Below are 18,725 nucleotides of genomic sequence, written 5' to 3'. Positions count from 1 at the left end.
CCTTCATTTTGGTCTCTGAAAATTATGAAAACTAATTGTAATATATGAAACCCTGACCCATTTGCTCATGATTATTGAGCAAGCTCATACACGACACACAAAAAGTGAAATAAATGAGGCATGTACAGATAATGCAAACTCTAAATCAAGTAATTTTAGCGTGTGAAAGTCATATTGATGTGTATAAAATATATTTTCCCAACAATAAAATTGTGGCTAGTGAAAATGGCGAGTGGCTAGTAATGTTGGAAAACTACTTGCCACAGTGGCCGGTGATAAAAAAAGTTAATGTTAAGCCCTGTTTGTAATTGATTACTTTTTAAAAGTGACCAACCCAACACTGGTCAGTATAGATAATCTATGTATAACCCCACTGGTCTGACTACTACCCACCTGCAGGCGCTTTAATGAGTAGGCCAAAGCCGGTTTGAGCCCTGCTGGTGAGTGTAAGACTGGAGGGGTTACAAATGTAGTGATGTTTTATAAACAAATTTGGGGAGGAGCATGATTAGTCTTTGACGAGGCTAATTTATCACACACACACACAATCATTCTATTTTTCAATCAGCTCAAGAGCAAATCCCTAGAAATAATCAAACCCGCCATACCTCCGTTTTCTCTTGAATTCAGCGTCCCTCCTCCACCCCAACTCCACACTATTAAACCAGATATCTATTTAAATCTGAGGGCGGAGCGTTCTGGAACCGGGCTAAACACTGTGCTTGGACCGTATCTCTCTTTATCCTGATAAGGGGAATAACACGAATCTCAGAGCTCAGAGCCTTCTCCCCGGACAGCACGCCAAATACACATATTCCACTCAGTCAAATATCTGTGCGTGTGAACTCGTGAATACACACTCTGCAAGAAAAGGTGATGCTACATTATTATCAAACATTAAGAACCCCTGGCTTACATTTACAAACCCAATTTTTTCCTATTTCCAACTCACACATCCCCACTGTACAGACATCATTTTTGAGGTCATTCATGATGGCCAAAAAGTAAATGATGAATTGCAATCCTTTCCAATCAAACACATCTATAAGAAATGTTCTCTCACACGCAGGTAAAATCTATTACGCCAGTGTGCATGACCAATTTGGTGAGGTTTAGATCATCAAATGACCCATCACAGGTACTGATGTGAGAATTGAATGGTTTCAGGCTTTGTCACTTCCCCTGGTACGGGAAGCAGCTCCCCGCGGCCTTAATTATAGAGAAAGCTCACAGCTCGAGTCTTTCAGCGGCGCACTGGCCCTCTCTGTCTCCCTCTTCCACCCTCTCATCAGTTCAAACACCATCTCACCTTCTGCTCCAATTACCCAGGCCACTTTCTGCAGTGACACTCGGCTCAGAAATGCTGCCTTGGTCACCATGCAGCAGTATAAAGTCTACATCCATCGATTGATCCGTCCACTTGTCTTTCTATCTATCCATCCTTCTCTTAATCCATCTATCTCTTCATCTTTCTCTCAATCCACCTATCTATCTATTCATCCTTTCTTATCTGATCTATCATGGACAGTATCTATACATCTATTTTTGTGCACTATACACTTATACACTCAACCATGTTTAGTGTGGTCCCAAATTCATTCATTGTCCTTCAGTTTAGTCTCTATTTCAGAGGTTGCCACAGCGTAATGAAGCGCCAACTATTCTGACATGGTTTACGCAGTAGATGCAACTCCAGCAGCAACCCCCTGTATTGGAAAACAGCAATACACATTCATAATCATACACTACAGCCATTAATTTTCCTTCAGCTTAGTTCCTTTATTGTTCAGGGGTCGCCATAGGGGAATGAACCGCCAACTTATCCAGCATATGTTTTATGCAGCAGACGCCCTTCCAGCTGCCACCTATCACTGGGAAACCTCCATACACACTCATTCACACACAAACACTAAGGACAATTTAGCCTACCCAATTCACCTGTACCACATGTCTTTGGACCGGAGCACCCGAAGGAAACCCACGCGAACACGAGTAGAACATGGAAACTCTACACAGAAATGCCAACTGACCCAGTCAGGGCTTGAACAAGTGACCTTCTTGCTGTGAGGCAATTGTGCTACCCACTGCGCCACCGAGCTGCCCAAGAGAGTAATTAAAAAAAAAAACTAATCTGATCTTTTTTGCCATTGGACAAGCACAGTCCCACCTCCAAACGAATTGCTGTTCCAGGCTGGTTGAGTTAATCGCATATGTTGTAAACAAAACAGTACTTATTGTTGTCTCTGCATATCATGCTGGCAAAATAATGATTATAAACCACAGCTGCTTAAATATCAAAGACATGTGATCATAATATTAACACATTACAGTAAATTACAGTAAACACAGTGTACAGTTAGTTCCTTAGGAAATGTTCGGATAATACAGAAATACCCAGAGACAATATGAGTCACCTTTCACAAAGCTTCTGATGTTTGTGTGTCAGAGTTACTGAAATGTATATAAATATATATATGACATTCATGTATGATTTCGAACATCCCTCTGACAATGGCTATAGGCTCCAACCATGATAGGATAATCTCTTTGACAGTCAATCCTTAATGAAAGCCAGGATGTGCTGTATTGTCTGCAGGGGGATGAACGACTATATTTACCCTTGTTGCTAGCACATACACAAAATTCCCTATATAACAAAGTATTCATTTGCAATGGAGCTTTAATAGCTAATTAAAAATCCTCTTTCTAGTGGCTTGAGAAAGCCTTGTCTGAAAGTTTAAAGTGGTTGCTCGGCGGTTGCTAAGGCATTGCTGGGTTGTTCCAGGTAGTTGTTAAGGTGTTGCTAGGTAGTTGCTAAATCATTGCTATGCAGTTGCTAGTAGTTGTTAAGGTGTTGCTAGGGTGTTTTTTTGGGTTGCTAAGGCATTGCTATGTGGTTGCTAGGTTGTTTTGAGTGGTTGCTAAGGCGTTGTAAGGCAGTTGCTAACGAGTTCTGGGTGGTTGTTAAGGCGTTGCCTGGTGGTTGCTAAGATGTTGCTAGGTGATTGCTAGGGTGTTTTGAATGGTTGCTAAGGTGTTGCTAGGCAGTTGCTATGGTGTTCTGAGTGGTTGCTATGGCATTTCTACGATGTTATAGGTGGTTGCTAAGGTGTTGCTATGCGGTTACTAAGGCATTCTGAGTGGTTGCTAAGCAGTTTCTAACATAAATTACCATGGTTCTGTGATAAACTAGCATGTTGTTAGCATGGTTCCTGTATGAATTAGCATGTTAGTATGTTTCTAGTATGGATCAGTATATCGTCACCTTGGAATTATAAGGTTCTATTTGCGTTCTGAATGATTTTGAGATATTGAGCATAAAAGTTTTTGCATTCCATAGCAAACAGTATGTGCGTAACATTTGATTTTTAAATAAAAAGTCTTAAAAATGTAAACAAATTATAAAAAAAACATCCCATAAAGCAAATACATCTTTAAAAAAATTTAATAAGAATATATTGATAACTACATTTTGACAAAAATGTTATATAGAACCTTATGATGGTGAAGGTGACGATATTGTTTGCATGAATTGGTGTGTCATCAGTATGTCCAATGTAAAGTCAACGGGAGTTTTTGTACAAATTTGTACAAATGTACAAAAGTCTATAGGACAGTTGTTAAGGTGGCGTAAGTGGTTGCTAGGGTGTGTATAGTAAGTTGAAAGGTCATCAGTGATTGGCAGATAGCTAGTCGTTAAATGAGTCCAAACTTAAGTCTGTATGACAATCTGGTGCAAAGTTATAAGGTCACAAAGTTTGTCCAATGTTAAGTCAATGGGACTTTTCCGAATTTTCCAGGACAGTTTAGATCAGTTGGAAAAGAAACAGCAACCTGAGTCAGACCAGTTTGGAGGTTTGGTGTTAGTTTGGTGGTTGTAGCTTGAATGGTCTAGGACAGGGGTCATCAATCCCAGTCCTGGAGGGCTGGTGTCCCTACAGGGTTTAGCTCCAACTTGCCTCAACACACCTGCCTGGATGTTTCAAGTATACCTAGTAAGACCTTGATTAGCTTGTTCAAGTGTGTTTAATTAGGGTTGGAGCTAAAATCTGCAGGACACCGGCCCTCCAGGAACAAGTTTGATGACCCCTGGTCTAGGAGGAGATGCATATAGAAATTAGTCTCAGATGAAGAAGATGGGAGAATAATACATTTATGTAGTATAACAGTACAGTATGTTGGCTTTCTTAAGCCACCATAATAAACTCTCTACTTGACTGGTTTTATGTCTACGTGGTCGTTCTCTTCCAGTATAATAAAGTAATTTTAATTCGAATCAATATTTTATGGCCATTTCTTTATTTATTTGCCAAGTAGACTTGTGAGTGGGATAATGTACAGCCAGGTGGTCATTATCACTAAATAAACCCTTTCAGCGTGATACAGGACCCGATCACCCTGTCTGGGTTTATTTTATGATAATGACTGGATAAAAATTACACCTTATTTTTCTCTAGAGAGCAAACGTGGCACTGTTTCTTGATTCATGTAATTTTGAGCAGGCCACACTACAGGTTATTATTTCCTTGCAGACTGAATTTCAATGAAAGATTTTCTGGTACTCAGCAGGAGATTGGTACAGAAGTAACAAACAACAGATTTTATTTTTCTTCTTATTATTCAGAAAATATGATGGAAAGCGAGGACGAGAATGGAAACAATATCAATAAAATGCTGGATTAAAATTACCAATAGCGCTTTTATTAAAGACTGAAAGATTTGGTTGTTCTGCTAATGTTTTTGATCCTCACAGCAGGGGAGATAAAGAAAATGAATCACATTAGCAGATGTAGCAACCCAAGCAGAACCTTGATATTTCATAGCAAATTACTCAGACTGACTCTCTCTAATAGATGGAGAGAATTTCTGACATTTGTGACACCACGTGTTCTTTCAAAGACTCATCGACCCGCCGTAGAAAATGTTAAAGCATGAAAATAATGAAAATGATGTGCAAGACCAGAGCAGATAAGTGATGTTTGTTATTCTGCTTTACTCTGGAAGTGTTGAATAGAAGAGTCCCAGTAATATGGATATACAGATAACTTGGTTATCGTCTCAGATAAAAGACAGACAGACGGAAGCTTAAATAGATGGATAAAACAACAACAGCACAACATATCAAATGACTAACAGAGAAATAGGCTGATGGATGGATGGATGGAATGACAGATCAAAGGATTGATAGATGGCTGGAATGACAGATCAAAGGGTGGTTGTATGGTTGGATGGATGGCTGGATGGATGGATGGAATGACAAATCAAAGGATGGATGGATGGATAGCTGGATGGATGGAATGACGGATGGATGGATGGATGGAATGACAGATCAAAGGATGGATAGATGGCTGGAATGACAGATCAAAGGATGGTTGGATGGATGGCTGGATGGATGGATGGATGGATGGATGGAATGACAGATCAAAGGATGGATGGATGGATGGCTGGATGGAATGACGGATGGATGGAATAATGGATTGAATGACGGATGGATTGAATGACGGATGGATGGAATGACGGATGGAATGACAGATGAATGGAATGACGGATTTAATGATGGACGGATGGATGGATGGAAGGATGGATGGATGGAATGACAGTTCAAATGATGGATGGATGAATGGATATTTGGACAGATGGATGGATGTATAAAATGATGGAAGGATGAATGGATGGATAGACAGTTGGATGTATAAAATGACAGATCAATGGATGGTTGGAAGGATGGATAAATGGACAGATGGATGGATGTATAGAATGGCAGTTCAAATGATGGATGGATAAAATGATGGACAGATGGATGTATAAAATGACAGATCGATGGACGGATGGAAGGATGGATAAATGGACAAATGGATGATAGATAGATAGATAGATAGATAGATAGATAGATAGATAGATAGATAGATAGATAGATAGATAGATAGATAGATAGATAGATAGATAGATAGATAGATAGATAGATAGATAGATAGATAGATAGATAGATAGATAGATAGACTGATCAAACAATGGATGGATGGATAGATGGATGGATGGATGGATGGATATATAAAATGATGGACGGTTGGACGGATGGATGGATGGACAGATGAATGGATGTATAGACGGATGGATGGATGTATAAAATGACAGATCAATGGATGGATGGAAGGAAGGATAAATAGACAGATGGATGTATAAATGGTAGATTATAGATAGATGGATGATGTGTAGAAAGATAGATCAAACGATGGACGGATAGATGTATAAAATGACAGATAGATATATATAGATAGATAGATAGATAGATAGATAGATAGATAGATAGATAGATAGATAGATAGATAGATAGATAGATAGATAGATAGATAGATAGATAGATGGATAGATATGGCTAAAATACTCTAACATTGTACTATAATATTTCGTACGACAGTGTTTCACTGATATTTCATATTTGTTCAGCTTTGATGAGAATTCATTTCAGTCAGAGCAACAGTGTTAATGACTTTGCTTCTGTTCATCCTGTGTGTTTTGCATTCATGAACAGATTTGCCAATAAAAAGGCTGGACTGATAAATGAATGAACTGAACCAGATGCTTCATCTGTAAAGCTGTAAACAGATACTAAGATTTGCACTCTAGATGCCATCAGTGTGCTCAAACTCTCTTGTCAGTCTCTGTACAAACATACAAAGATGCATATGCATGTGCGTTACATAAGGAAACCTATAAATACAACTGTGATAAGGCTGGATGCAGAGACTCATTAACTCACCTTCATCTTCACAGTTGCGCGCGCTACTGGAGACTGCAGGGATCTGCTTGCATTGCCTTGAGCTTGTTCTGCAGCTGCTGAAGCAGAAAGGTGTTGAAGGTGCAACAGAAGTCAAAGATCAGAGCTGACAGTGGTGCCAGACGTGGCCAGGTGGAAGCAGGACCTGTTGAGAAAGCAGATGAGAAAGCATCGAGCACACCTGAAGGGCTCACCTCTCAAAGCTCCTCTCCATGCGTGAAGAGAGACAAACTGATCTAAAGTCCTCACAGGTGCAGAGGAGCAAAGGAGCACCACAAACATTCACAGCGTCCTCCAGAATTGAGGAACCTTCAAAGCCTGCTGGAGCAGTTGCATGAGAGAATTAGAGAGCTACACGCATCTGTTGAGGACATGATTCAGCTCATTTTCTCCTCAGCACAAATCTGGTCCAATGTCACGGTCACTGACGTGGGTGCATTTCTCATCAGATGATGTGAAAGACAGGTGCTAATTGCATACTCACATTTGATTCTGTCTTTGTTGAATGGGATTTGAAAAAGGTATTCCATTTTTATAGCTAATTTGCATTTTAGAATTATACACACACACACACATATACATATATACATATATATATATATATACATATATATATATATATATATATATATATATATATATATATATATATATATATATATATATGTATAAAAATATATAAATATATATATATATATATATATATATATATATATATATATATATATATATATATATATATATATAAATATATAAATATATATATGTATAAAAAAAAAAAAATATATATATATATATATATATATATATAATTCTAAAATGCAAATTAGCTATAAAAATGGAATACCTTTTTCAAATCCCATTAATCAAAGACAGAATCAAATGTGAGTATGCACAGATATACTCACAGAATCAAATGTGAGTATATATATATATATATATGTGTGTGTGTGTGTGTGTGTGTGTACACATTAATGAATTAAAATATACTATGCATTATAATATACAATACTACAGTTTAATAATAATAATGCTGAAGCTCTAATATTTAGAGTAATGCATAATAAACAAACAGATTTTCTTAAAAAAAATTACTGTTATATTAAAGACAGGCTTCTACAGATAATCTGTAATATACACTAAAATATTTGACATTGGATGGATGGATGGATGGATGGATGGAATGACAGATCAAACAATGGATGGATGGATGGATGGGCAGATGGAATGACAGATATAATAATGGATGGATGGAATGATAGATCAAATGATGGATGAATGGATGGAATGACAGATCAATAATGGATGGATGGATAGGTAGAATTACAGATCAAATGTTGGATGGATGGATGAATGGATGGATGAATTGACATAAAGAATGACAAATCAAACGATGGATGAATGGATGGACGGACAGACAAATAGAATGACAGATCAAACAATGGATGGATGGATGGATGAATGGATGGACAGATAGAATGACAGATCAAACAATGGATGGATGGATGGATGAATGGATGGACAGATAGAATGACAGATCAAACGATGGATGGATGGATGGATAGATGGATGGACAGATAGAATGACAAATCAAACGATGGATGGATTGATAGATGGATGGATGGATGGATGGATGGATGGATGGATAGACGGGTGGACTGATAGAATGACAGATCAAACGATGGATGGATGGATGGACAGATAGAATGACAAATCAAAGGATGGATAGATTGATAGATGGATGGAAGGACAGATAGAATGACTGATCAAATGAATGGATGGATGCATAGAAGGACAAATCAAATCTTATACAGATAATCTGTGATATACACAAAATTGACCATTAAATTGGCAATTCAAAGAAGAAACATGAACAATGGAAAATCTGAATAGTTTTTTAATGTTTATTGCATGATGAAAATGAGCTGCCAAAGCGTTTATCAAGAAGGATAAGTAAAATTTGTATTACTTTATACTTTACTCAGTCTAAACACAAAGCTCCACTGCACTCTAAAATAATAATAACACCCAAAACTCATAACAGAATCCCAACATTAAAGAAACTTTTGGAAATCCCACCATAACAGAACATTAAACTCTAACAAGTCCCTTGCTCTAAAACACATACAATAACATTAATTTCAATATTCAGGCCAACTTTCCCCATCCGGTCTTATCCAAAGCAAGCTGGGATCCAAAAAAATCCCCTGCTCACTTTCAGCAGTGCTGTTTTTAACACCCACAGAAAATATTCATAAAGTCCCAATACAAATTCATAAAGTAAACTTCAGTTGGACAAATTTTAATAGCGCACGCTCTGATTGCAATGGAATTAAGTACAAGAATCATGTTGCATTAGCACATTTTAATTAAGTAAACCGAGCATGCAGGGGAAAAAAACTATATTTTGGAATGTTCTTAAAAAATTCTAATTAAGCTCCAAAGGAAACTAAAATTCACTAATTAAATTCAGCTCCTGCACACTGTAATATTTAATTAACCAAAACTGTTGGCCACTTTTTGGGTCAAAAAAAAAAATTAGGTGTGTATTTTTTTTTGCATTTATATGACAATATTATTGCTGTAACAAAAACAGGTCTGGGACAACAGAGGTGAGGATCCATGTGCAGTTTATTAAATAGATTAGTCAGACAGGCAATGGTTAAAGAGGTAGCAAACAAGAGAGTAATCCAAGATCGTAGTCAAAAACAGGTGAATGGTTAGTACAGGCAGCAAAGAATCACAACCCAGGCCCATAATTATTACGTACCCCTATATATATATATATATTTATGGAAAACACCAAATACATCCCAGAAGCTACTTTTTTTGCAGTTTTTGTTTTCGTAAATCCACCAGATGTCGGTGTGGACCGTTTTTTAGATCTCAAAAATTCTCTTGCGAGTGCCTTTCGAGCCTGCTGTTCCTGCGTAAAAGCCTCTGTCGACTGACAGACCAACCGTCCGATGACCTCACCCTCCCCCTTTTCCAAACCCAACTGATAGTGTTTTTTAAAAGCACCGATTGACCTGCTCACTCCCTTTCCTAAACCCAAGCACAGAAAAGCATTTCAAAAAGCAATCCAGAAAAAGAAAAGCTTCCTGATTTTTACCACATTTTCAGATTTTACCACATTCTCACCCTGTTATTTACTTGTTAATTTATTTTTTTTAGCTTTTGTTTTCATCTTACCTGCTTTCTGGAACTGTTCTTCACCGGACTCAAACCCTGTCATCGTGGTCAACTCCGATCTGCGTCTCAAGTCCGCTGACGTACATGTCGAGCTATCGGACAAACTGGTAAGAGTGAAAAACACCATCCATATGGAGGTAAGCAGTTAGCTGGTAAGCACGAAAAGCAACAGCATCATACTGCGCATTCTAATTTTTAAAATGAAAGGCAGCCATACGTAGCTCTGGCTACTTAATTCGCGATCTCCAGAAATGTATATATGGCTACATTTTCAGAACAATCCTGTGTTGAAGAATCAATAACAAGAAAACAAGGCTAGGATCAAACACAGAAAGATTACACAAGGATACACTTTGTGGTGTTACAGATTAACAAGACTAAGCAGTCAGGTGTGTGCAATCAGGGAGAGAACAGGAACTGGTGTGTGTGTAAGTTGCATGACGGGAAATGTAGTTCATAAAGTGGCCGAATTGTAGTCCGGGTGAAGTTATGCGTTTACTAGCGATCTGCAAGCCTGGATCGCTGGTGATCGTGACAATTGTCATAGGCATCAATCATTTAACATCTAAAGAAAGCCCTCAGTGAAAACGTGATAATACTTTAGTTGGTCACTTTATTTTGATAGTCTGTTTGTTGAATTTAAGTTGCATTGCAACTAATTCTCATTAGATTATAAGTAAACTGCTAGGTTGGAATTAGTGTTTTTACTTGCAAAGCTTCTTATAGTCAGTTAAATGTCTGTTTAAGGAGCATATCAACAGATATTAAAGCAGGCAGTCTACTAATACTCAAATGGACTATCAAAATAAAGTGTTACCCTTTAGTTTAAGTATCAATTCTCACTATTAACTAGTGGCTTATTACCTATTATCTGCTGTAAAAATACTGAGTTCCACACAATTAATTTTGTTGGGACAACATGAAGGAATTAAGTTCACTTATTCAACTTAAGTTAAGTTAAGTGGACTAAACATAAAATTAAGTTGTCGTAAAAAAAAACTTCAGGTCATATTAAACAAAGAGCAGATGTCATTTTTTGAGTGTACATGATCTGATTCTACATGTTAAATTAATTATTAATAAATTACTAAGCAGCAAATCAGGAGTTTATTGAGGCAAAAGTCATAGTTGATGGTTTGTTAATAGTAAGAATTCTACCTAAAAATACTATCTCCGACATTTTATTTCCCCCTGTTCACTGGATAAATGGATACAATAGCTCAGTGTTCCCCAACCCTGTTCCTGAAGGCACACTAACAGTACACATTTTCAACCTTTCCCTAATCAAACTCACCTGAATCAACTTATCAGAACATAAGAAGAGACTCCAAAACCTGAAGTTAATGGGTTAGATAAGGGAGACATCCAAAATATATACTGTTGGTGTGCCTCTAAGAACAGGATTGGGAAACACTGCAGTATATCACACTGAAGCTTTAGATTGTTTTCGGTTTTCAAAACCACTAATATATTACAACCGAGTTCTGTTAGCATTTGTTTTTTTTTTAATAGAAAGAACAGTCTACTCTGGGGAAGCAAAAGAGAAGTTGTCTAACAGCTGTGTGTGGGAGAGAATACAAAATGACAGCTGCAATGAAAATTTAACAAAACATGAAATATAATTAGCGCTGGATCGCCGCTCATTAACAAACGTTAACAAAAATGAGTTTGAGATGTTTCCTTCTGTTTCAAATGTACCTGTTGTGAGCGAGTTCATAAAATATAGATGTTTTCCCACTTAAGGGTCAAGGTTCAGCTGTTCAGCATGACACAGTTTGCCCCTGCTGATAGATTCCATAAGAAGACCATCTGTCAAAAAAAAGATGTCTTATATTGTTTCAATTAGGTTATGAACATATGCATGTGATAGACAAAAAAAGTTCTGTTTAAGTCTAAGAAATATTTATATTTTATTTATTTATATTTATTTTAAAAGGACTAAACAACAAACAATCTTACAGAAAAAAAGACATTTGATGAGAATTATTGTTTATGCAAATACTTTAAAAGCATCGTTAAAGGCACAGTATGTCATTTTTTCCACTAGAGAGCAAAATAAGAAGGTAGTTTGAAGATGCAGTGACTAAGTTTGGAATCATAGAGGTTGTGGTCTTCATTACATCCTACTGGACTCCTGCAAAAGTCATGTTCATTAATGAGCTAAAGGTTGCTTTCATACCTGTTTTCATTGGTCCAGAATCACGTTGAAAATTATACATTGGCGTATTTTTCGCTTCACACCAGACCGCTCTCAACCCAGCCAGTTAAAATTGACCAAAAATCAGTCATGTGGCAACATCCACATCGGTCGTTGGCTAGATGAATTTCCTGAACAGCATTTTGATTTGTCAGAAACTAGCATGTGTGAAACTTACATGCACAAAACATGGAAGTAAACAAAGATTAGAGGAAAATCCAGGGGTGTAGCGGGGCCCCACGTCATCGAGATTTTCAATAATTGAAAATCCGGCAACCGCAATAATCAAACTCTTGGGAAAAACTGTGGTCGGAACCAAAGTTCACAGGTCTGTGTTCTCTAAACTCCTCTCAACTTCATTCTGATAGCTTGCAGCCGAACCGCGTCATAGCTCATTACCATAAAGTTGACTTGATTTCAACTCTCCTCGACGCCCACACAGGAGAAGACGCGCCGCGCTGTTCCTCGCCGCTGGTTCTCATTGAAAATGAATGACTTCTGGCTACTTTGACGATCTCGCCGCTTTCGGTTTGTTATCCCTCCTCAGTTTGTGAAGGCTTCCCCGCGTTGTCACTCAACCCCGCCCCCTTTCCCGCTTATTAGTTTGTGATCGCTTCTCAGTTTGTGATCGCTCCTCAGTTTGTAAAGGCTTCCCCGCGTTGTCGCTCCACCCCCCCCTTCCTTCCCCGCTCCTCAATTTGTGATCGCTTCCCCGCGTTGCATATCATTTTTTAAGCCCGTTCCCTTTCATGCTTGCCTGCTGACCGCTTACCTCCGTGTGGAGGGGTTTTCCGCTGCAACCAGTTTGTCTGGTTAGCTCGTCGTGTACATCGGCAGAGTTGAGATGCAGAAAGAAGCTGACCCTGACAATGACGACCGATTTAGAGTCAGGAAAAGAGCGATTCTAGAAATCAGGTAAGACAAAAACAGAATCCAAAAAATAAAGTGAACAAGTGAATAACAGGCTGAGAATGTGTTCAAATCCGAAAATGTAGTAAAAATCAGACGAGGGTTTTTCTTTTTCTGGATGGCTTTTGTTTTGTTGGTTGGGCTTAGGGAAGTAAGCGGGCAGTGGGTCAGTCGGTAAAACTGCTTGAGTTTAGGGAAGGAGGAGGAGGGTGGATCGAACGATTGCACAATCAATCATTTAACCAGTCGGACGGACGGTCGTTCGACAGCGGCCTCTTGTGGGTTTATGCACGAACGGCACTCACGAGAAAAGTTCGAGGTGCAAAAAAAGGGCACACAGGGCAAAAAAATCTGCACAAATACTAACCTCCCGGATCTCCAGAAACCAGACTACGTTTTCAGAATGAGCCTGGGTTGATTAATAAAATCGTCTGCATGCGATGCACACAACATGTATACTGGTCAGAAAAAAAAAACACGTCATTAAAATGAACTAAAAATCAGCAAATACTTAAACCGTCATAAGATATATATATATATATATATATATATATATATATATATATATATATATATATATATATATATATATATATATATATATATACACACACATATATAAAAACTTGATATGTCTACTTTTGCATCAACCAATTCAAGTTGAAAACAAATAATCTATTTTTATGAAATCCGTTTAAATCGCCTTATTACAGCTAACTTTACATGTCCAAGTAGCTTTGAATGAACATTCTATAAAAATTAATTGTTCTAGCAAATCGGTCAAAATCTCACTCATTTCTTGAAATATTTTTTGGCCAGGTCAGTTTCCCATAAATCAGAGTTTGCAAATTAAATTATTAGCCAGAAAAACAATCATGATTTAATTTTGTCATTATTCACATGACATTCACAGATTAAACGACTGAATAATTAAAAAAAATCCTTGCTTAAACATGCTGACCTGCACAAAACCTAAGCAGCTGCTACCAAAATGAATGGGAACACTTCTTCTGTGCATTACAGATCACTTTGGTCCTCATCATATTTGCACTTATTAAAAAAACCCACTCATATATCTTAATTCCATAAATTGGCTTTTCCTTATTCGTCTATTTGCCACACTGCCCTCTTTAAGCCCAATAACAAGCTACTTTCCACTTCATGAAGTCCTTTGCATCTCTGGGTGACAAACACATACAGCGAATTGCTTGTAGATTGCATTATATTTGTGTTTATTAACTTCCTGAAGAGGTGTAATGAGGGCAGTAGGGGTAGATTCGGTTAGCGCGCACACAGATCCACCGCTTGGCTTCGAGATGGAGAGAGATGGGAGAAAAGGAGGGAAAGAGAGAAGGACCGAGCGAGAGAAAGAGTGTGCGAGCGAGCCATCTGGACATGGCCTGCCTCTGGGGACAGGGGGCACCATATTGGGTCTGGCTCTCTCTTCAAGGCACATTTCACAACATTTGCCAAGAGACCCGGATAACAGCAGCACTGCGACCGAGACCACTGCTTATAATTCATCCAAGCTGTTGGGTTGCAGCTCGCAACATCTCTCAGTGTTAAAGCTGTCAATTTCAGCAGTCCTCCAGTCCTGCGGGTACTGATTAGGTTCTGGCACACACAGCGTTACAGGGATTAAGGAGAAGATGCCCAGATATGATCCACCGCTCGTACCTCATGTTTGCATTAGGACTGAAGTGAATTGTTTTTCGTTGTTGAATAGGCTTTTGATCTCGTATGAGTCATCGTAAGGGTCTGCAGTATCTGCTTCCACCAGTGAGGCGCTCTAGCACAAGTCATTAAGGCCTCTGGGATGACGTCCAATAGGAGAAGACACAATGCTTATGTCGGGTCCTGTCCCAAAAGACAAGCTTCATATGCACTTGCAGATTTACAGTGTGATTTAGGGCAGAGTGCAAAAGAAGCCAAAACTATAGTGGCTGGGAGAAGTCGGTGTACTGTAACTGAAGAAGAAGAAAAACATGCAATTAGAACAAAACAATTAAATGATGGGTTTATCTGCTGAACAACAAGTAATGCAAATATGCGATCAAGTGATCACAACGTGGCTAAATACAGAAATGCATGAGAAATAATGACCATACATTGCAAACATTTTTAATGTCAACAAATATGGAAATGCGCTGCAAAAAAAAATAAAAATAAATAAATAAATAAATAAAATTTCACAGAGCAAACAAATATAAAAACATTCCGCCAAAAATGTATAATGGCACCAAATACAGAAATGCACAAGTAATACAGATATTGACAACACAACCAAATACAGAAATGCCCTGCAAAAAAAAAAAACAAAAAAAAACTCACAATAATAATAATAATAATAATAATTCCTTACATTTATATAGCGCTTTTCTGGGCACTCAAAGTGCTTTACACACAATGGGGGGATCTCCTCATCCACCACCATCCACGCGACGGCAGCCATTTTTGCGCCAGACCGCACACCACACACCAGCTGATTGGTGGAGAAGAGACAGCGATGAAGCCAATTGGAATATGGGGATGGTTAGGAGACCATGATAGACAAAGGCCAGTTGGCAGATTTGGCCAGGATGCCGGGGTTAAACCCCTACTCTTTTCGAAGGACATCCTGGGATTTTTAACGACCAAAGAGAGTCGGGACCTCGGTTTAACGTCTCATCCGAAAGACGGCGCTCACTAAGCAGTATAGCATCCCCGTCACTATACTGGGGCATTAGGACCCACACAGACCGCAGGTTGGGCGCCCCCTGCTGGCCTCACTAACACCACTTCCGGCAGCAACCTAGCTTTCCCATGTGGTCTCCCATCCAGGTACTGACCGGGCGCAGCCCTGCTTAGCTTCAGTGGGCGACCATGTGAGAGTTGCAGAGAGCTAGCTGCCGGCATTTACAGAAATGCAACCAATTACAGAAACACATTGCAATAATTCACAATATACAGTAATATTCTGCAAACATTCAGAATGTCACCAAATACAAACTGCACTACAATTATTACACAAAAATACAGATATGCACTGCAAAAAAAAATTCACAACGCAAACACAACCAAACCCAGAAACACACTGTAAAAATTTACAATTCATTCATACACAGAAACACATTGTGAAAAATCAGACATGCTCTAGTACTACAGATTTTTACAACACAGAAATACAGAATTGCCCTGCAAAAAATTCCCAATGCAACCACAAACAAGTTTAGAAACACACTGTAAAAATTCATAATGCACTAAGTACAGAAACACATTCCAAAAATTGAAACACAATCAAATACAGAAACGCACACTGCAAAAATTCTCAATGTAGTTAACATTCAGAAACATTCAGAAAAATTTCTGAATGTCACCAAATACAGGAATGCACTAGTACTACAGACATTTCAAGAGTTCACACTTAGCTGATGATAAATTATAAAAGCTTGTTTAGCATGCTGTCCCGGGAGAGACCTCACAAGATCCTCGTGCTCGTTTGCAAGGTGAGAGGGGGGTGTTTGAGCTCAGGTAGATCTCGAGAACTCCCCTGCTGTAGTAGTTAATGAACAGATAGGGATTGCTCTTAAGAGATGACTTTTTACTAGGAGCATGTCTATGGTGCCGATTTGGATTAGTCAACTTAAGTTGCATGTTTTTGGACGTTGAGAGGAAACCGAGGAACCCGTGGGAAACCCACATGAGCACGGTGAGAACGTGTAAACTCCACACAGAAACGTCGGCTGGCTCGGTAAGGACTAGAACCAGTGACGTTCTTGCTGTGAGGCGACAGTGCTAACTACTGGCCCATGTATCATAAATTGAATAATGCAGGACCAGGCGCAAGCAATCATAAGCACGTGATCCTCTCAAAATTAGTTTATAAATAAACTTCACTTACAACACAACCAAATACAGATATGCGCTGCAATAATTCACAACGCAACCGGAACCAAATGCAGAAATTTGTTGCAAAAAAAATAAATTACAACACAACCAAATACAGATTTTTTTTTTTGCAAATATTGAAAACTGAACTAACACAGAAGCCAACTGAAAATATTTACAGTGCAAAGACATACATAAACACTGCAAAAATACAAAATGGCACCAAATATAGAAATGCACTGCACAAATTCACAACGCAATTAAATACAGAAACAAATTGCAAAAATTCACAATGCAAACATATACAAAAACATTCTGCAAACATTTATAATGGGACTAAATACAGAAACGTCCTGCAAAAATTCACAATGCAAACAAACACAGAAACACACTGCAAAAATACAAAATGGCAGCAAATACAGAAATACATTAGTACTACAGATATTTACAACACAACTAAATACAGATATGCAAAAATTTACAACTCAGTCAAATGCAGTGTTACGCACCATCTAGGGATGGTGCACAACAAGAAAGACAAGACAACAAAAATTAAGTCAAAGATTTATTGGGGTCTGAATTCGGGAGCTGACAAGGCCAAAATAACAAACAAACATTCCTTTATGTTAAATCTCTAACTTTCCTGATCAAAAAGAAAAGAAATTACAATTTACTACCCCAACTACCTAACACAAAAACAGAGGTCAAAAGGTTTTACAAAGAAAATGGCGTCAAACTCCTTACTATCCCAATATATATACACTATTTACCAACTATTTACAAAACAGGCAACCTTATTTAAAGGTCAATCTAAAATCAATGTCAGCTAGCAACAAAGGTCAAACAAGCGAGTGGAACAAAGTATCATAAACAAAACAAACACTAAAACAAACAGTACTCACAAATCTTAATAGAATCTCAGTAGTCACACAAAACAAAGAATACTCACAAATTTCAATATTCCCAGTCTTAACACATCCAAAAACTCTGCACTTTACCATATACAAACGTTTCAACAAACACAAAGCAAGTGACCGAAAAAAAAAAAAAAAAAAAAGATGGCTGCCAAGGAAGTAGTGTCATGGCTTTTTAAAACACTGTAGGCCAATCAGGAGCAAGTAAGCTGGGAGTGGCCAATTAGATGTGTTCTAAGCAAAACAGAAAAAAAAACAAGCAAACAGACGAGACAAGACAAACATAGGATTCTAACAGCAGAAATGCATTGCAAAAAAATACAGAATTTTGTTGCAAATACTGAAAACCAAATTAATACAGAAGCCAACTATGCAACCTATGCAACAACCAAATACAGAAATGCACTGTGAATGTCACTAATGCAGGCCCAGTATGCATGCACAAAGCTTGACAATAACACCCGCCAAATGCAGGTAGATTTCAGAGGTGGCAGGTTAGACAGTCGCTCCCACTAGTCACAATTGCTGGTTGAAAATATTTTTGAAATTGTAGTTTTCTTTAAGGCAGGGTTTCGAAAGCCCAATATGCGGCAAATGCGCTCTTAGAATCGAGAAGCAGCACGACTAACAAAAATAATTGTGTTTGTGGGAGCAAAAGAAAGCAGGTGAATACGAAATGAAAGGATGATCAATTGTGCTAGCAGTTAATGTAATGCACACGACTGTTTAAAATGTGTGCACGCTCACGCTTCCCTTGAAACAAATGCAACTGATGTGATCGGTTCTCTTTCAAACTAGACAAAAAGTTATGCTCATGCACCCACAATCTTGCTGCTTTCAAGAGCTCCAGATTTGTCTTGTTGTAAGC

At 38.2% G+C, this 18,725-nt stretch overlaps 1 long non-coding RNA gene across 1 annotated transcript; it reads right to left on the bottom strand.

Moving 5' to 3' along the window:
• Positions 1 to 13,728: 13,728 nt before the first annotated feature.
• LOC141375580 (uncharacterized) lies at positions 13,729 to 18,012 on the bottom strand. Its single transcript, XR_015497733.1, has 2 exons — positions 17,893 to 18,012; positions 13,729 to 15,043 (listed from the first exon to the last, which is right to left on the bottom strand). It is a non-coding gene; the product is annotated as an uncharacterized LOC141375580 (long non-coding RNA).
• Between the last annotated feature and the right edge of the window lie 713 nt (positions 18,013 to 18,725).

The sequence above is a fragment of the Danio rerio genome, chromosome 8 (assembly GCF_052040795.2).
Source record: "Danio rerio strain M-AB ecotype USA chromosome 8, GRCz13ab, whole genome shotgun sequence".
Taxonomy (NCBI): domain Eukaryota; kingdom Metazoa; phylum Chordata; class Actinopteri; order Cypriniformes; family Danionidae; genus Danio; species Danio rerio.
This window is presented reverse-complemented; position numbering and strand designations above follow the sequence as displayed.